This window comes from Theropithecus gelada, chromosome 17 (genome assembly GCF_003255815.1).
Source record: "Theropithecus gelada isolate Dixy chromosome 17, Tgel_1.0, whole genome shotgun sequence".
NCBI classification, from domain to species: domain Eukaryota; kingdom Metazoa; phylum Chordata; class Mammalia; order Primates; family Cercopithecidae; genus Theropithecus; species Theropithecus gelada.
The window spans coordinates 76,719,790-76,739,594 of record NC_037685.1 but is presented as its reverse complement, the minus strand read 5'-3'; the positions used below and the strand labels follow the sequence as shown (position 1 = coordinate 76,739,594).

At 40.4% G+C, this 19,805-nt stretch overlaps 1 pseudogene; it reads left to right on the top strand.

Moving 5' to 3' along the window:
- The first annotated feature begins 10,504 nt into the window (after window positions 1-10,504).
- LOC112611088 lies at window positions 10,505-11,479 on the top strand (annotated as a pseudogene).
- The last annotated feature ends 8,326 nt before the right edge of the window (window positions 11,480-19,805 follow it).

Here is a 19,805-nt window from a genome sequence, read left to right as displayed (position 1 = left end):
GGTGTCAGTATTGGCTTCTAGCACATTGGGCAGTGACCCCCTTTTGCTTGATAACAAACTAGAACCCCAGGTGAGACGAACAGCCTGGTCAAGGTACTGTTGACCCTAGTGGTGTGCAGGCCCCCTGCACTGATCCTGAGTGGCCACCTAGACCAGTGCGTTCAGAGGCTCAACTCTCGAGTTCCTGCTTCTCTACCATGGCACTTCAGGCTCCCTTGGCACTTTTCCTTTGGGAAAAGAAATTGCTTCTGGATTAGACATCTTTCTGGTGAGTACCTTGTTAATACGCACCTGTACTTTTAATTGTCTTTGAACTCATCATAAGGACTGTGGGTTCAAGTCCCACCCTGTGGTTTAGGATTATGGATGAGAGTCCCACCTTTGTCTAGGATTGTGGGTTTCAGTCCTACCCAAGGGGGATTCTGGTCAGGTTAGAGTCCCAAATCTGGTGTATATTCAAGTCCCAAAGAATTAAGGCAATACTAAAAAGCTGCAGCCACTGAGATAATCTAGTCTGGTTCTGATTTTTGTTGATCTGTCTGTATTTTTGGTCTGTGTATCAATGTTTGGCTTAACAGAGGTTAAAGACTGTGATGGCTACAGCAGAAGCCTTATAAGAGCTCCAGACTAGTTTATCCGCACACTCAATTAGAACAAAGCAACTCCATAAACTAGAAAACCCAAGGAAAAATGGCACATGGAAAAAATTACGGTCAAACCCTCTTTCTTCTTCTGTCCCTAAAGTGTTGCCATATAGTCTTCTAAGTTATTTGCCTGTCTTTTCTTCCTGACTACTTTGAATCTGCTGACTTTTCTACTGGCGTTGAGATAAAACTTACTGTTCACGGTATTACTAGTTTAAGGTTACTGGCTGAAGAAAAAAAATGAAAGAGGTCTTTTAAAATCAAAGTGCCATGGAAACTGCTTTGCTCATCAGGGCAAATGAAGTTTAGCTACGTGAACAGGTTCTAATTTTATCAGGAAAATAAGTTTGATCCAACTGTCTTGTTTATGCATATACATGCATTATGTTATATGTTGTTTCTATATGGTATCAAATTAGCTTATAAATAAAAGAGTACTGATACATTAAATAAATAAGCCCAAAAGCTTTTCAAGTTCATGTGACTTTAATAATCTTTGGAAAATAAAAACAATTTAAAATTATTGATAAAATAAAAATAGATATGTCTTCAGAATTGTCAGCATGTGATTTTGCCTGTGTTTACTGGTCAGCTGATATGTGCATCTGCTAGTTATTTTAAGATGTCCAGGTTTGGCACAAAAGTTATGAAATTATAAACCTAGCCAAAACAGAATAATCTTTGTTTACGTGATTCTTTTGATAAATAAGGCTAATATTGTTGGTTTAATGAAAACAATGAAATCCTCTGATTTATCAGCAAAATATCCATGTATTTCACTTCAAAGTTCTTACTTGGGTGAACACCTGATATTCACAAGGTGTGAAATGGTTAACAAGGAAAAAACTTAAAATGATGACTAGCTTTGTCTAATATCTCTGTTCTCATAACTAATCTAGATAAACTGTTAAAAACAAATAAATTAGATAAATGTAATAAATGAAATTCTTATGTTTTTGAAAATCTTGAAGTTATCATACTTACTGAGCAGCTGGGTCACTTCCAATTAAGAAAATGTATAAGGAAATGTTTCTAAAGGTTAAAAAATGGTTTTAAAATACATAAAATAATTAAAATATTTTATCTATAAAATACTGATATATGACAGACAATTCAAGAGTTCTTACCTCCTAGGTTCTTCCCTAAAATAAGGATTACTAAGAGTTAATATTGTGACTTATGTATGTAATTGAAACTACTAGATACAAGAGAAACAATTCTATATGCAGAATGTATAAGAAAAATGGATGTGTTTTTGGTAAACACATAGGAAGACAGGAATATAGTTTTCATTTAAGGGCAAGTAATTTTGCCTAGTTTAGAGGTGCTAAAGGATTGTTTTAAATTGAAGGAATAAAAAAATTATAGATAAAACTAAATAAACATAGAAAGTTAAGAAAGAATGAAAATATAACAAATTGGAAGAGGTTATAAAAGGTTTACGGAAACCTTATCTTGCAGTCAAAACTTACTGAGATTGAATAGATTTGTTTATAAGGTCTTATTAAAATTAGCTGTAATATTAAAAATGCACTAATACAAAACTAAAAATTTTGGTTAAAGCCACAAAATTTTTGGAAGTATTGATTTGCTCTCAATGATATTGCAAGAAATATTGACTTTAAATTATAAAATTAAAACATCAGATTTATATCTCAGAAGTTCAACTTTTCCTGTACCTTGTTACATATAAGTTGCAGATCACATTCATTATCTTCTGTTTTTTTCCCCTTGAAAAAAACATATCTTTTTGCTTGGCTGGACTGATAACTCTCCTTCAACTTTTTCATGAACTCCTACAATTTTTTACCCCAGCCCTAATGCTGTTCTTATGGGATAATGCTAACATATTTATCTTAAAGTTTAGAAAAGCAATGTTTTCCTCAAATGTAATATAATCTTATACTCTTGGCTTTATGATATGTCTGAATTATTTCGTATAACCAGGAAACCGCCCATGTAACTTTCTGTTACTTACTTTTGAGGTCCTTTGACTGTCATGCTAGTTAAATGAATAACTATTATTTTTAAAATGACCTGTAGTTCTGTTTTGATCAAATGTTCTGAATCTTTTAACATCTTTGGTAGGATTTATATGGTAAAGTTCTATGGGAGACATTATCAAATGCTAAATAATACTAGATCTTCTTTTGGTTATGTTTATGGGTGCGCTATTGATATAAATGTACTAAAAATTACATGAATTTATAAAAGGCTCACATGCTATCAGTCGTAATTTTGATATGTTAAATCTTTTTAAAAGTTATATTTGTGTAGATATATTATTAGTAGAAATATTCTTAAGATTACATTATTATAAAAATCAGGTGGTCCTGATGTGATGCTGTCAGTCATGGTTCTGGTTGTTATCTTAAAATGCTACATATAATAGAAATAACTAAATTTTCCTGACAATTGACAACTTTTATCAGGTTTTAGCCATGGCTAAGTTTTTGTAATCCACAGTTATTGTTTTGAATTCTTCTCTAAAAAGCTTTCCAATCAGTTACAACCGAAATTACTTTTCATGGAAAGGACTCTGATAAGTACTCTTAAACACAGATTTCTGATAACTTTGGAGATAATGCCATCAGACTAGGAAAAGTCTTCCAGGGCTCTGATTAAAAAGTTGCATGAGGGCCGGGCGCGGTGGCTCAAGCCTGTAATCCCAGCACTTTGGGAGGCCGAGACAGGCGGATCACGAGGTCAGGAGATCGAGACCATCCTGGCTAACACAGTGAAACCCCGTCTCTACTAAAAAATACAAAAAAAAACTAGCCGGGCGCGGTGGCGGGCGCCTGTAGTCCCAGCTACTCGGGAGGCTGAGGCAGGAGAATGGCGTGAACCCGGGAGGCGAAGCTTGCAGTGAGCTGAGATCCGGCCACTGCACTCCAGCCTGGGCGGCAGAGCGAGACTCCGTCTCAAAAAAAAAAAAAAAAAAAAAAAAGTTGCATGAGAATTGCTAACCCAACATCAAACAGAACAAGAACTAGCTACATGGGACTGAACTGATAGAGGACTAAAAAGATCTTTTATGACATTTTTATTTGAAACATTGATGATCTCTTATGTTTTGTTTTCCTGAGTCAAGAAAACATTTTCCTTTTGAACTATTTTTAACTTACAACACATTAGATAAAATATACCTTTGTGAACAAAACTTTGAGGCATTTACCTTTCTCTCTGCTCTCTCCAGAACTTGGAAGCTGTTTGTGAGTATTCTCAGTTTATGGCAATATATTATTTGCATTAGTTTTCAATAAAAACCTATTTTCTTTGGTAATAGAACACAATTGGAGACACTGGTTATTTTACTAAGGCTTTGACTGGAATGACATGTTTTTAGGTATGACCAGAATGGAGGTTAACTTTAGAGCACCAACAAAAAAAAGCTCCTTAAAAAGACTGGCCTGGTAACTGGTCTGTAAGTTTCCTTTACAAAGTTTCTGTCCTCGCAGTAAGTAAAAAATGTCACTTTCTGATAGGTCCAGCAACCTATTTTGGGACCCTGAGAAAAGAGGAATAACACATCCATTCATGCAGATATTACAGGCACAATCTGACGGCAAATCCTTGGATTGACTGATCTCAAGGCTTTTAAAAGTCAGAAATTCCTTATTTTAAAAGGTCCAGCAAAGCCCATTCGAAAACAAAAGCCTATATGGTGAATCATTATTCTTGCTGTACTTTATGCAAATAATCAGGTCAGGTATAATGAGACTAGAACTTATTTTACATACAAATTGATCCTACAGTGATTTGTCTTTGGTAAAAACGGGGGACTGGAGAGAGAGAAATTATGTTCAAAAGAAAACTATAACACACCTGTCTCTGACCAGTGGGCCAAAGCTTTAACTTCTATAATTTGTCAGGGACCCTCTGTGCACCTCCTGGATATACTTTTTTTTTCAGTGTGTCAACCACCCACGGGCTTATGAACGTGCTGACAGCTGGTGCATGAGAGGCATTTGTCTGTTAGGTTATCTAGCTACTCTCCTTTCTATTTATATTGCCAGTGTTACTCAACACAGGACTATTTCCTTAAAATTATTTTCCAGGACTAGACAAACCCTACCTGCAAACCAAGGAGATGGAGTTTGGCCTATGTTTGGCAGGACTCTCTTGCCATGGTGGGGAGTAGACAATCATGAATATATGATTAGAAATCTGTCAATCACTCTAGGTAACTTAGCAAATGAAGCAGTTGAAGCCACAGGCAACCAACAAAAATCTTTAGCCTCTTCAGCCAGGATCATAATAGATAACAGAATAACCTTAGAATACATATTGATGGGGCACGGACAAGTTTGGATAGTAGCTAACATATCATGTTGTATTTACATGAATACATCTCTTGAAGTTGAAATATATGTAGAAAAATAAGATAACAAGTTGACTGGTTACAGCAAATTTCTAGAGAAGAACCAGGTGCCAACTCTTAGGTTTAGTTTCCTGGATCACACACTGAATCCAATATATGCTGCAGGTTTATACTAAAAATGAGACTTTCTCTATTTCTAACACTTACTGTTGGATATCTGGTAATCAAATTCTGCCTCCAATGCTATGAGGCGGGCAGATCATGAGGTCAGGAGATCGAGGCCATCCTAGCTAACACGGTGAAACCCCGTCTCTACTAAAAATACAAAAATTAGCTGGGCGTGGTGGCAGGCGCCTGTAGTCCCAGCTACTTGGGAGGCTGAGGCAGGAGAATATCGTGAACCTGAGAGGCCGAGCTTGCAGTGAGCCGAGATGGTGCCACTGCACTCCAGCCTGGGCGACAGAGCAAGACTCCATCTCAAAAAAAAAAAGAAACCAACGTACTAGTAATACAAAATGTTAATATTAAACCAGATATTAAAGAACATCTTCAATCTAATGCAAAACAATTTCATTTCTGAGGCCCAGACTTGTATCCCTAGTCAGCAGGAAGAAGTTAGAGTGGTTGTCACCCCTCATCCCTCACAATTGAGGAATTTACATAGAACAGGGGGGATTGAAACCATGCCCCAAAGAGTTAAAGAAATCAGCGGTTAAATTCTTGGACTTACAGGATAACAGATAAGAAAATAGCTTGCTGAAAAGCTGAAACTGAAGCTGTGCCCCAAAGCATAAGAAACCAGTAACTAACAAAAATTCTTGAGTTTGCCAGATAACAGATAAGAAAAGAAACAAGCTGCTGGAACTCCCTCCACTTTTAAGATCAAGAAAAACCTGGCTAAAATTGGTTAGAACCAAAATGGCTGACTGGAGTTTGCACAGAATAAGCTTGCTGATGTCATAGCCTGAGTCGTTTTATACTAACTCCCCCTGAATTTGCACATGCAACTCAGGAGCTAACATGAAGAAATAACTGTGCATGCCCAAGGACTTTCCAGACCTCCACTTCCCATGCACCAATCACCTGCTAATCTCAGAATCCACCCCTTGAACTTTTTCTAGTAAAAATACTACCTTAAGGACAGCACAGAGAGACTCCTTGACTCAAATTTAAAAATCTTTGGTAATGTAATTAATCATCTTCTTTGTTTTACCATAAGTGGATTTTCTTCAGTCAAAGCTGGCTTGCAATGTGGGTGTGGGACTGCAAGCAGGAAGTGATAGTGTCTCTGGATCTGCTGACCCTGGTCTATCTCTTGGAGTTCACTTTCAATATAAAGCTTTTCTTTTGTCAAAAGCCGAAGGTCATAGTATTGGCTTCTAGCGCATGAGGCATCAAGCCCCTTTTGCTCAATAACGTTAGCATCAGATCCCATAAGTTAGGGGCTCAGTTCCACAATCCCACCAGGAAGAATAGCTCGTGGATGCTGGGCTTAATTTCTGCGTGATGGGTTGATCGGTGCAGAAAACATGTAACAAATCTGCACATCCTGCACATGACTTCAGAACTTAAAAGTTGAAGAATAAAAAAAGAATAAATGAGGCTACAGAGAGCAAGGTCATGGCCACTGTACATCAGCAGACCCATGTGCAAAGCTGGAAACCAAGAAATAGTTACTTATTATATATCTTCATCAGCTCAGCTGCTATATCAAAATGTCACAGACTGGGTAACTTAAACCACAGAAATGTATTTCTCACAGCTCTGGAGACTGCGAAGTTCAAGATCAAGACGCCATCACTCCCAGGCTCACTTCCTAACTTGCAGATGATGTCTTCTCACTGTGTCTCACATGGTGGGGAGAAAGAGTTCTGGTTTCTTTTCCACTTCTTATAAGGACACTAATCCCATGATGAGGGCCCCTCACGACCTCATCTAAAACCTAATCACCTCCTAAAGACTACACCTTCACATTTATCACATTGAGAGTTAGGGCTCAACATATACGTTTTAGGAGGACACAAACATTCAATCCATAGTAGTTTATGATTTGAGCAAGTCACCCCACCTCTCAAAAGCTCATCTCCCTCCTCTCCAAAGTGGGGAAATTATATCTAAGTTGACACAACATTCTAATAGAAGCTGACAGTAACCTCTCGACAAATACTCATTGTTTTGACTCCCTCGTACAAAATTACCCTTTGACTCAAAATCTCTGGCAGCTGACACACAACTGGTGCTTCTGTTAAAAAGGCTTGAAACTACAGCTTCTGTAAGGGCTTGTTCACTTGCTTGATTAATTTCCTTTTTGTTTTCAAAGGGAGGAGCATCTTAAACTGGGCCAACCTGGTCCCAACCTCAGCAGTTGCCCATCAGCTGGGTTTCTTCCTCCTCTGTAGGGTGCACATCTGTAATTCAGTACTGAGAAGTTTCCCTGAGATCATGCCCAAAATGCCTGTTATTACTGAGATTAACACCATCATCAATCATCCACGTTCCATGAGCATCTGCAATTGGGCACTACACAGAGCAGGGAGGTAGACATGCCTCGCAGGTTTCTCATCTGAACAGACAGGTAGAGCAGAGACAAAGGAAAGGGCAAGCCTGCATCGAGATTCTCCAGGCTTCTCCCGCCCGCAACTGTCTGATGATGAATCACAAGGGGAAATTCAACAAGCAGGAGGGCCCATTCCAGAGTGCAGGGTTCCCTGCCCTTCCCTAGAAAAATCACAGAAACTGTGGCTCTTGGTGCAGGAGTCAGAGGTGGATGTGGGCTCTATGTTCTGGCTCTTCTCTCATTCTCATTGTGGAAAGGGGGATGGGACGGTGGGTGGGTGTAGCAAATTCTCAGGATGCCTGTCATCTCCAAATTGCAGGATGCAATTGAAAACATAGGTCATTTTTGCTACATAGGGCAGAGGGTAGCTCTACCCTGGAGCCGCAGGGGCAGCCCAAGTACAGCAAGGTCTTGGGCGAAGCTGCTGTTAGGACTGGCGATAGCTCTTGCCTTCTGAGGAAGCAGGAGTCAGCAAAACGCAAGAGAGGATGCTGGTGAGTCTATCAGGCAACAAAGAAAGACCAGCTGTTGGAAGAGTCTGAGAGTGGAAGGAAGCAGAAAAATAGAATGGCAGCTCTCAGGAGCATGGCCAAGGTGAGTGGTTGTTATAAGACAGAAGAGTCACTCACATTTGCAGGAATATCGGAAGAAACAATGGAGGTGGAAGGTGCCAGAAAGTAGGGCAGTTGGCCCTCCCAAGTTCCAGAGGTAATCAGGAGAGTAAATCTCTTTTGGTGAAGTCAGGAAAGACCTTGCAAAACTTTTCCTTCTGAATCCAGGAGCCACTAGAAATTGCCCCGAAGCTCTGACATTCTCCCAATATTAGGTAATTTGTTTACTTGATCCAAGATTGAGGCTCTATCAAAAGACAGCCAATGAAAAAGATATTCAGTCTCTAAAAAATGGTCTTTTATTTTGGAAAAAAAGGCAAAAGAGGTGACTAGGGAGGTCTCTGCCCCCTCCACTACCCCCTCCACACTCCCCCATCCTGAGATGATAACTGGCCTTGTGTCCCTAGCAGGGCAGGAGCCATGGAAGTGAATTGGACACTTCCAAATTAAGAGCCAGGTGGGTCTCCACTTCATTTTGACCAATAGCAGCAAACTCAAAGGCATTGTTTATTAGGACAACTCTAATAATGATTTATGCACATCTGTACATTTCAATTTAACCAAAATTAAAAATTACCAGATTAGTTAAGTGTGTAATCCTGTAAATTAATTGTCAATTAGTTGCTCCCTAATGATAATGAAATGCTTACCAAATAGCATATGATCTCTGAATAGTGCCAAATAAATTGATTAAAACATTTCCTCAAGAACTAACAAGGGTCCCATTTGCTCAGTGTCCTTGATGAGTTATAGTATGGTCAGGACTTTGAAAAATGGGTCTGAGATTGGACTTGCGTTATGCTAAGGAAGGACAAACTGTCCAGGTGACCAGGTCAGAGGAATGCGCACCTCCGCACCCGGACCCCATTGCAGAGGTAGTTGAAAAGACACAGAATCTAAGTCAAGGTGCCTACGCTGGAATCCTGTTGCCAACCCCAGCTAGCTGTGTGACCTCTGCTAAGCCTCAGTTTCTTGGTGATTAAATGGGCATGATAGTTTTTCCAATTTTAGGTTGTGGTGAGGACTAAATGAAATAACACAGGAAATGAAGGACTTTAGAGCTGTGGCAGGCAGGCCTCACCCACAAGATAGTCAATAAATATTGATTGATTGAAAACTTTAGGTGAACTCTATCATTATTACCTTTTTTTTTCTTTTTTGAGATGGAATCTCGCTCTATTGCTCAGGCTGGAGTGCAGTGGCATGATCTCAGCTCACTGCAACCTCCGCTTGCCAGGTTTAAGAAATTTTCGTGCCTCAGCCTCCCAAATAGCAGGGACCACAGGCACGTGCCACCATGCCCAGCTAATTTTTTGTATTTTAGTAGAGACGGGGTATCACCATGTTGCCCAGGCTGGTCTATGAACTCCTGAGCTCAGGCAATCTATCCGCCTCGGCCTCCCAACGTGCTAGGATTACAGGCATGAGCCACCACACCCAGCCTGAACTGTATCATTATTAATAAGCGTTTGAGCATTGTCTTTGAGCAAGGCACTATGCTTGGGGGTGGAGATAAAGAAGGAAAGGGAAGAAAAGGAAGTAGCAGAGACGAGGAGAGGAAAAGAAACCAGATACCATCCCTTGCACTCAAAAGGACTATAATCTAATTAGACAGCAAAAGTTGGGGGAAACAGGTATCGTGGTAACAATAGCCAATATTTATTGTTTTTTCCTATGTGTCAGGCACTAGCATAAGCTCTTTAGGCATTATTTAAACTCCTCACAATCCTATAAGAGAGGACTATTCCTTTTAGCCCTATTTTACAGATAGAAACTGAGGCACCAAGTTAAGTAACTTGCCTAAGGTCACTCATTAAGTGCCAGAGCTAGGATATGAGCCTCAATTCTGCACCCTTAATATTGCCCGTTGTATGGAGGGGAAGGGGGAATCAGAAGTCCTGGATTTGAATCATTGATACTATCTAGGCAGCCCTAGGCAAATCACCTTACCCCTCAGATTCAGACACTCCTCATCTATAAAGCGAGTTCACATTCCCCACAGCACAGTTTATGGTAATCATGAAATAAGTTGAGTAAGAGTACTTTGCATTATGGCTGGCATGTGCTGTGCATGTAATAAAGTTTAGATGCGTCTGAATCTGCCTTGCCCTTTATACCAGAGCTTCTGCCAGCTAAAAATGCCCCGAGCTCTCTGGGTAAAACCTGGACACTGAATGTGCTTCAGACCCTCTCTGCAATGGATTGACCTGCAGTGTATTTCAAACACTGCATCAGGGAATTACATATGAGCAAAGGTATATGAGCAAAGGTAATCTACAATCAGTGGGCTATAAAATGTTTTCATAACACATTTTACCAGTGAAACATTTTGGGCATGGTTCCAGGCGGGGGTCTGGGAAGCTTAGCAGCCATGGCCAGCCACCTCATGCCCAACAACACTGCCAAAATGCCCATCCTGAGGCTGGGCACCTGGGAGTCCCCTCCAGGCCAGGTCACCGGGGTTGTGAGGGTGGCAATCGGCACTGGGTACCACCACACTGACTGCACCTACACCAGAATGAGCATGAGGTGCAAGTGGCCCAGGAGAAGCTCAGGGAGCAGGTGGTGAAGGGTGAGGACCTCTTCATCGTCACAAGCTGTGGTGCACATACCATGAGAAGGGGCTGGTGAAAGGAGCCTCCCAGAAGATATTCAGCGACCTAAAGCTGGACTATATGACCCTCTCTCTTATTCACTGGCCAACTGGCTTTAAGCCTGGGAAGGAATTTTTCCCATTGGATGAATCAGGCAACATGGTTCCCAGTGACACTGACATATGGACACATGGGCAGCCATGGAGGAGCTGGCGAAAGCTTTTGGCATCTCCAGCTTTAACCATCAGCAGGTCGAGAGGATCTTAAACAAGCTTGGCTCAAAGTATAAGCTGGCAGTTAACCAGATTCAGTGTCAACCATACCTAACTCAGAAGTTAATCCAGTTCTGCTGGTCCAAAGGTATCACAGTGACTGCCTGTAGCTGCCTTGGCTCTCCAGACAGGCCCTGGGCCAAGCCCAAGGACACTTCCCTACTGGAGGATCCCAGGATCAAGGCAATCACAGTCAACCACAATAAAAGATTCTGATCCAGTTCCCCATGCAGAGGAGCTTGGATTCCAGATTCTGAGCTTGGAGCCCAGATTCTGATCCGGTTCCCCATGCAGAGGAGCTTGGTGGTGATCCCCAAGTCTGTGACACCAAAATGCATCGCTGGGAACTTCAAGGTCTTCGACTTTGAACTGAGCAGCCAGGATATGACCACCTTACTCAGCTACAGCAGGAACTGGAGGCTCTGTGCCTTGGTGAGCTGAGCCTCCCACAAGGATTACCTCTTCCATGAAGAATTTTGAGGCTGTGGATGCTTGCTTGTCCACAAGTGACCTACACCTGTTTTTCCTGCCTCATTTTTTCTTGCAAATATATATGGCCTGTGTCACTCAGAGGTGGAACAGCAACCTGAAGACAGACCATTGAGGGCTTGCCTAGCTTGATGTTGGGTTTGGAGAGCAGTACGCACAGAGCAGAAGTCTCTTCCAGTTTTCTTTGCCCTTATTTTTGCCCAGCTGGGGAAAATACAACTTGAATAACCTTTTCTGACCAAGGAAAAGCAAGATCTACAAAGTCAAAATAGTGCCACTAATAGTAGAGTTTTGATGCTTGGAACTGTAATCCTTTCAGCAAGACTTCTCTTTGCCTCAAATAAAAATGCTCTTGTGAAAAAAAAAAAAAAAAAAAACACAACATTTTGAGCACAGCTTCCTACAGGTATATTTCTTAATTAAAAAATTTGATGCTTTTCCTATTATTATTATAGTACACATATTATAAAGCATACTCAAAAATGAAATTTTAACAGAATAAACAAAGATGAAATAATCTTAGAATGTTATCTTATTCATTAATAATACAAAATCTTTTGCTTTCACAAAAATTAATTATCAGTAGTACTATTTGTAATGAACACAGTGTCATTAACTGTGGTTCTCTCTTAAAATCTTAATTTAACCCAGTGAAGCAAAAGTCAGCTTCTAAGTTCAATTTACCTGGATTTTTGGATTTAATGACTGTCTGTTATCACTGAAAAGGGTACCTCACAGAGATCTGTAGATTTAAATGGAAAAGTACATTACTGACTGCAATTTCTAAGTCCCCTCCTCAAACAATGCAAAGGTTTTTGCTAAAATTTCCACACAAAATTTCTATCTTTCCTCTTGTCAATGGTTATTCTTCAATACTCATTGATTGAGATGTTGAAAACATTCTGGAATTAGACAGTGGTAGTGGCTGCACAAATTTGTGAATAGACTAAAAACCACTAAGTTGTATACTTTAAAAGGTGGGGTATTTTGAATTTTTATATTTCAATAGTTTTTGGGGTACAGGTGGTGTTTGGTTACACGGATAAGTTCTTTAGTGGTGATTTCTTTGATTTTGGTGCACCCATCGCCCGAGGAGTGTACCCAGTATGTAGTCTTTTATCCCTCACTCTCCTCCCAGCCTTCCCTTGTGAGTTTCCAAAGTCCATTATATCATTCTTATGCCTGTGCATCCTCACTTATAAGTGAGAACATACAATATTCGGTTTTCCATTCCTGAGTTACTTCGCTTAGAATAATGACAGAATAATGGCCTCCAACTCCATCCAAGTTGCTACAAAAGACATTATTTCATTCCTTTGTATGGCTGAGCAGTATGCCGCGGTGTATATTTACCACATTTTCTTCACCCACTTGGTTGATGGGCACTTAGGCTGGTTTCCTATCTTTGCAATTGCAAATTGTACCGCTATAAACACGCGTGTGCATGTGTTGAAAAGGGGGAGATTTTATGATATGCAAATTATATCTCTATTTTTTAAATAATCATCAGAAGATTTTTGACAAATAGGTCAAAACCCAGTGAAACTTTTTTTAGAAGATTTTAAAACGGATTAGAAATTTATCTTTCCAACTTTCTTCACTATGAAGATATGAAAGCTTTTATAGGTTAACTTCTTATATCACTTGGGCAATAAATGCATAGAATGATGGAAATGTTTCTAAGCATCCATTTTCAAAACATTCTTGTTATTAAATAAGTTTCTTCCAAAAAAAACCCGAACTCCCTCACTCATTGTTAAAACACCATCTTTACTAGGAAGGAAAAAAAGTAATGTGCCTTATTTTTCTCTTCAAAATGGCTCCTAAATAAGAGGCTGTTAACAGCCACTTGGCACCATAAGAAAAGGTCAGCAAATTTAGAACACTTGTCTTTTTGTAAAAACAGATGACTGCAAACAAGAGATCTTCATGATCATTCTATCTTGGTGCAAAGTATTTCAAAGGTCTTCTCATGTGACTCTCTCACTGTTGTTGTTGTTGTTGTTGTTGCTGTTGTTGCCTGAGACAGGGTCTTACTCTGTCACCCAGGCTGGAGTGCAATGGCATAATCATGATTCACTGCAGCCTTGACTTACCGGACTCAAGTGATCTTCCCTCCCCAGTCCCCGAGGTAGCTGGGATGACAGGTGTGCACCACCACTTCCAGTTAATTTTTTTAAATTAATTTTATTTATTTGTTTATTGGTGAGGAATAATACATTTATTCAATGGAATGAGTAAAGTAAAAAATATTTGATACCCTTTCCATCCTACATGTTTTAAAGTATTTTTTGCATAACAACAGCACATCTATTGTGAATTTAAGTAGAGATGAGATCTTGCTGTGTTGCCCAGGCTGGTCTCAAACTGCTGAGCTCAGGCGATCCTCTGCCCTGGCCTCCCGAAGTGCTGGCATTACAGGCATGAGTCATCACATCCAGCCAGCTCTCTCGCTTTTTAAAATCAGATTAATTGCATCTGTGATCTCCTGTAGCTCATTCTGCACTTCCGACTTCGACTGCTCTGCAGCAATAGTTTGCCTGTGAGTTACCACCCAGCAAATCAATTTCCCAAGTGATGCTATCTCCATACTGCTATCCAGCATCCTCTTTTTAATTCCAGTGAAAGCTACCACTCCATCAAATGTCATTTGAAACAATTGTTCCATGAGAACATGGTTTCTTGTAGAGAAGTTATTTACAATTGAGAACACATCTTTTCTGGCATATTTTCTATAACTGGTTCACCAAATAACAGCACTTGTTATGTTTTATTATCTAAGCAGAAGCTACATTTGTACTTCACCCAGCTGTAAAGCAAGCACTACTTGATTTGTTTCCATACTTGTTTCTTTAAAGTTTTCTTTGCATCTATCAGCAATATTGGCTGGCTGAAGATATTTTCATTCAATCATTCAAAAAGGATATTTTGAGTATTTTGTATGAGCTAGTCACTGTTACAGGTGCTGAGGAAGTAATGAACAAAATTAAGTTTTCATGGAGCTATGTTCCTATGAGGGACAACAGACAATGAGCAAATTTTTTAAAAAATCTAACTTATATCAGGGGTGAGTGTTCCAAAGAAAAGCTAACTGGTTCTGGGGACAGAGAGTGATAGGGTAAGACATTTCAGATGATGAGGAAGACCACTCTAAGGAGGTGAGGTCTGAGCAAAGGCCTGAATATGTGGAGGGGTAAGCTGTAGATTATCTGTATCCAGCAGAGGGAGCAGCAGCAGGGGACGGACCCCCAGGCAGGAGTTTCCTGGGTGGGATTGACCCACAGGAAGCCAGTTGACTGGAAGCAGAAAGGATGGGGAAGTGGGAGGACCAGAGGACAGAGGGCAGCCTGGGAGAGGTCATGCAGGGCTTTGAGGACTAGGGTAAGGATGATAGATTTCATCCTGAGCAGGACAGGAAACCGGGGTGGGGGACTCAGCAGAGCGCAACACAGTCTGACTTAGGTTTAAGAAGATTTCTCCAGCCTACTGTGGAGAAGAGACTGCAACATGGCAGGACAGGAACAGGGGACCAATTTCAATTGTCCAGATGAGAGATGAACTGAAATGCTAGTGGTGAGAGAGTCGGACATCGAAAGATTTGGACATATTTTGACATAGAACCCATGAAATTAGCTGACAGCTTTGGATACAGGATCAGAGAGAAAGAAGATAGGACACACATGGTTTTTAACGTAAACACTTGAGGAAGGCAGGAGCCACTTGTGGAGGAGGACACTGAGGGAGAGACAAACAGCAGCAATCAAGAGCTCAGTTTGGATGCGTGAAGCTGCAGAAGACTAGAGATCCCAGGAAGGCGTCAAGAAACCAGTCCCTTGTAAGAGTCAGGCATTACAGGGGAGGCGTTTGGAATGGAAATACAAATTTAGGACTTGTCAGTATATTAAAAGCCTCGTCACTATATTTTTTCATGCATTATTTCAGCTGTATTTATTGTAGTAGGAAGAACAAGTATTTCCTGTGGTCGTATGTACCTTTTTTTTTTTTTTCCCACTACTAAGAAACCTCAAAAGAGGCATTTAAGCACTTTCCATTACACTAATTAACATTTTGAGAGATACTACACTGAATAGTACATGATTTTAGGTCAGTTAAAAAAATATTGCAGATATTTTTATTGTCTTTTTCAATGCATAATGGCTTCAATTCTTGTTAGCCAATATCTCAAGACGTCACACAGTTAGGTGAGGGGTGTCATTAATGATTGTGGCTGTAAATTTGTATTTATACATCTACTGAGCAACTTCACTGAAAAGGAGATAGTTCTGAAAGCAAAACTGTCACTGCGGCCTTTTCTCTTGTATACTCATGCCTGCCTTACCATTACATTCAACCCACCCTCTCTTTGCTGAGATCATCTTAAATCACGTGTCCATTTTGCAGTGACTTGCTGAGTTAAGACCAGACATCATCCATAAATCCACTTTGCCTGACACGTGTAAACTGCCATCCCTCATTGCAATGTGCAACAAGAGAAAGGTGGCACCCTCAACCTCTTGAGGAATTTGGTTTTTCTCAGGACGCTCCCCTTCCCTAACAAAAATGTGACCACTATTCACTCCACATGAAGGTCCCAGTGCCTGTCCATGCGTTATACATGAGCAGACTTTAGAGCTTAGTGTCTTTCTAACTTTTTAGAGAAAATAAACAAACAGAACTTATAATATTTCCTTTTTCTTTTTTATTTCTTTTTTTTTTTTTTTTTTTTGGAAACAGGGTCTTACTCTGTCACCCATGCTGGAGTGCAGTGGCATGATCTTGGTCCACTGCAGCCCCAACATCCCAGGCTCAAGCAATCCTCCCACCTCAGCCTCCTAAGTAGCTGGGACCACAGGTGTGCACCACCACGCCTGGCTAATTTTTTCACTTTTTGTAGAGATGATACAATATTTTCTTCCACATCTCAGTGAATCACCTTGTGCATCCTTTGGAGCTCACATTCAGGGCTCAGCCTCTGGTCTGGTCCTTTTCACTGTCAAAGAAGGTGACAAATAAAGCTGCTACTATGTCAGAATGAGGATTGGCCCCAGCTACTGGGCGAACAGAATTCCCATTAACACCCTGATTCTCACACACCCCAGTGATACAGAAGAATGAAAGATCAAGTTGAGTTCCTACTCTTAAAAAAGAAAAAATTAAAAAACAAGTGTCTTTTGTTAAACTTTAAAGGCTTACCTATAGACTAGCAAAAAATGGAAACTGTGCTAATAATGTTCTTTCCTGGGGCAATTGCTATTAAGTTGTTTTTGTAGGCTGGTCCAAACCTAACTGAAGAAAAAATTTATTTTTACCTGTCTTTGTGGCCTTCTTAGTAAAATTGGCTATTCAAGGTGGATTAGGAACCTGAACTTCTTTCCTGAGGAGAGTTTCACACCAAATGTAAAAAAGAGAAAATGATTTAGAAATTATTTAAGTAATTTCTAATTATCTTTTAGAAGTTATCTTTTAGAAATTATCTTTTTTATTTAATACTCTATCTGAAACTGAAAACTTCAAGTTCAAGGACCTTGAAAATGCTTCACAGGAAGCCAACCTCTCAACCTGAAATGGTATGAGGCTCCAATGGCTAAAGGAGACTGTATTTCCACAGAGACCATTCATTGACAAGGCATGCCGTTCAGAAGTTTCACTTAAAGATCATTCTCTCCATTATGATCATTCAAGAGAGGCCAAAAGGGAAAAAAAAAATTGACAGTCTGAACTCTAGAAAGTTGGCTTCAGAAATGCCTATTAATCTAATACAATTCAATACAATAAAACTTACAAACTCCTGGTAATCCTCAAGGTGCTCTTAAAATTGAAATTGATTCTGTGAAAACTGCTTTCACCTACCATCATTAAGGAAAATTCCATTTTAACTCAACTCTGAAAAGGGAGGACATGAAGAAAAGTATCATGCCCAGGAATACAAAACACTGTGAAGACTGGGACCCCAGGAAGGCGAAACAGGAGGTCTGTACCTAATCCAGACCTTGCCTTTGCCTGCTGCTACAGGTTCCAGGTCTAGCAACTGCTCATTTTCCTAGGGAATTAAATGGAGAAGATGTGTCATAATTTCCAATCACACAGCACAGTTAAATGGCAAGTTGTTTTCCACAAAAGTAGTTTTATGGTTAATGCACCCAACCTGAAAAGAAGTTTGGGCAGGAGGTTGCGGGGCAGGAGAATTAAAGCAGAAGATATTTATTTCCTTACATGACCAGAGTAACAAAAAAACTGCATTTAAGTGCAGGAGTTGCAAAGTGTAGGTTTACCCATGTAGTATATGGGTCCCACAAGCTGTGGCTGGGATTGCTGGACTCCTGAGTCCTGTTCCCTGACAGGTTATTATTCTGCCATGTAAGCTTGAGCCAAGACCCTGAAATGTCTCCTTCTATCAATTTCCCACATGATAGATGAAAATAAAAATATACCTACCTTTCAAATCCTATCAGATTCAAAATCCCTTTTTGTATTGGTGTGTCCCACTGTATCCAGTAGATTATGTCCCTAAATGCACTGAAATGCTGCTTACAAGGAATAAGAAATCAAATGGTTGACAAGTGGTGTTTTAACTATTCTCAGGCAGGTGACTTTAAAGCACTCATTCACAAGAGTGGCTAAGAGGTCAGGTGCTAGAGACAGACAGTTCTGTTTTCTTATTGTAACAAGAAAAAATTTTTTGATAGATTAACCAATATTTTCTCCTTTCCCCTTAATTCCTAGGATCCCATGACCCCTCTCCTCTCTGTGCCCGGATCTTCTGCATTTAGCACTGTGTCAGTGACAGTTGACTGATTAGCAGGGATGCATGTTCCCACGCCACCATAATGTGAAGATGTTGCTGGGAAGTGACTGCCCAGTCAGGGGCGGACTGCCTGTCCCACCCACCTTGAGCTAGGCAGAGGCCATGAGACTGAGTTCTGGCCAAAGCAATGTGGGTAAAAATGATACACGCTTCTTCAGGACCATCTGCAGGATCATTAGCAAGACAAGGAACAGAATAGGATGCTTCATTCAACAGGGAGACTCCTTAAGTCAATGCAGGAAAATAGACATGGCCCTCCTTTCCCTTGAGTCTTTCAGCATCGCATGCTCCTGAGAATCTGTGTAACTGCATCCCTGACAAAAACTTGGCATGTGCCTCCTTAAAAGTCAAGCTACGCATCGATTGACGGCCTACAATATGCCAAGATCTTTCACATACAAACACAAAATCTCATCTTTAAGAAAGGAAGCCTTATCTCCACTTACCAGAGGAGAAAACTAGGGTCAAAAAGATGCAAGTGACTAATGCAAGTGAATTAACACATTCTATGTGTCTAATGTTCACATAGAATTCATTAGCACTGAGGTTTGAAACCAGGGTTTCTGGCTTCGATACAGTGATATTCACACCGCTTCACAGCTTCCTTTTCTGGACAGTGTGCTCAAAGGAACCCCTAGCTCTCCATCGCTGTCACACTCAACCTTAGGCATTCAATGCAAAATCCAAGGATGACAAATTGTAAGCCACCTGTCTCTAAGGGGCAGCTTACTAAGATTCTGAGGAAAAAGAAAAGTTCTTTCTAAATTGTTTGATCTACATGAATGCATAGGCTACAGGGTCCGACCATCTGTCCTCTATTATCCTTGTGTAACTGGCCACTGCCAGGTGTCATGCCAGCCGGCATGGATTGATTAGTTAGTAGAAACCAAATTCAATGCAATTAATCATGCAAACTTGAACCCTTAATGTCCAATACTGCTAAAAACATGCCATAAACTCAGGGCACTCTAAATAATGAGTGACCAAAATGGAGATAGAAATAAGGCTTTGGATGTATCCGATTCATGTTTGAATCAAGCCTGATACACATTTGCCCACCAGGGACTCTCTCTCAACACGCTATTGCTATCAATGAAAAATTTATGTGGCCTGAACACATATGGATTTCAGATCATGTGACCCACTGTAGAAGAACCTCAGACAACCCTCCTGTGAACCCTTCCTTTTGCTTGTTCCAACCAATTAGCCCAATACATTCCAGACCTACCAGCAAGAGATACAAGGAGTTCAATGCCGAGGTTACCATGGCAGCCCCCCAACGACCCCCTTGAGAAGGGCTTCCATTTGCCAGCCCCATCCCCTCCATTATGGGACTACAACACATTTATCACCTTAGTTTCCCAAGTGGGCTTCCAGATTGTCTTTGCTATTGATTGTTTTAGCTATTTAGGTAAGGAATTAGCGTGATGGGTTGGCAACCTCCTATGTACTTCTTTCTTCATTTCTTAAAGTTTGGTGCTAATTTAATCCATGTATGAATGCTATGTTGCT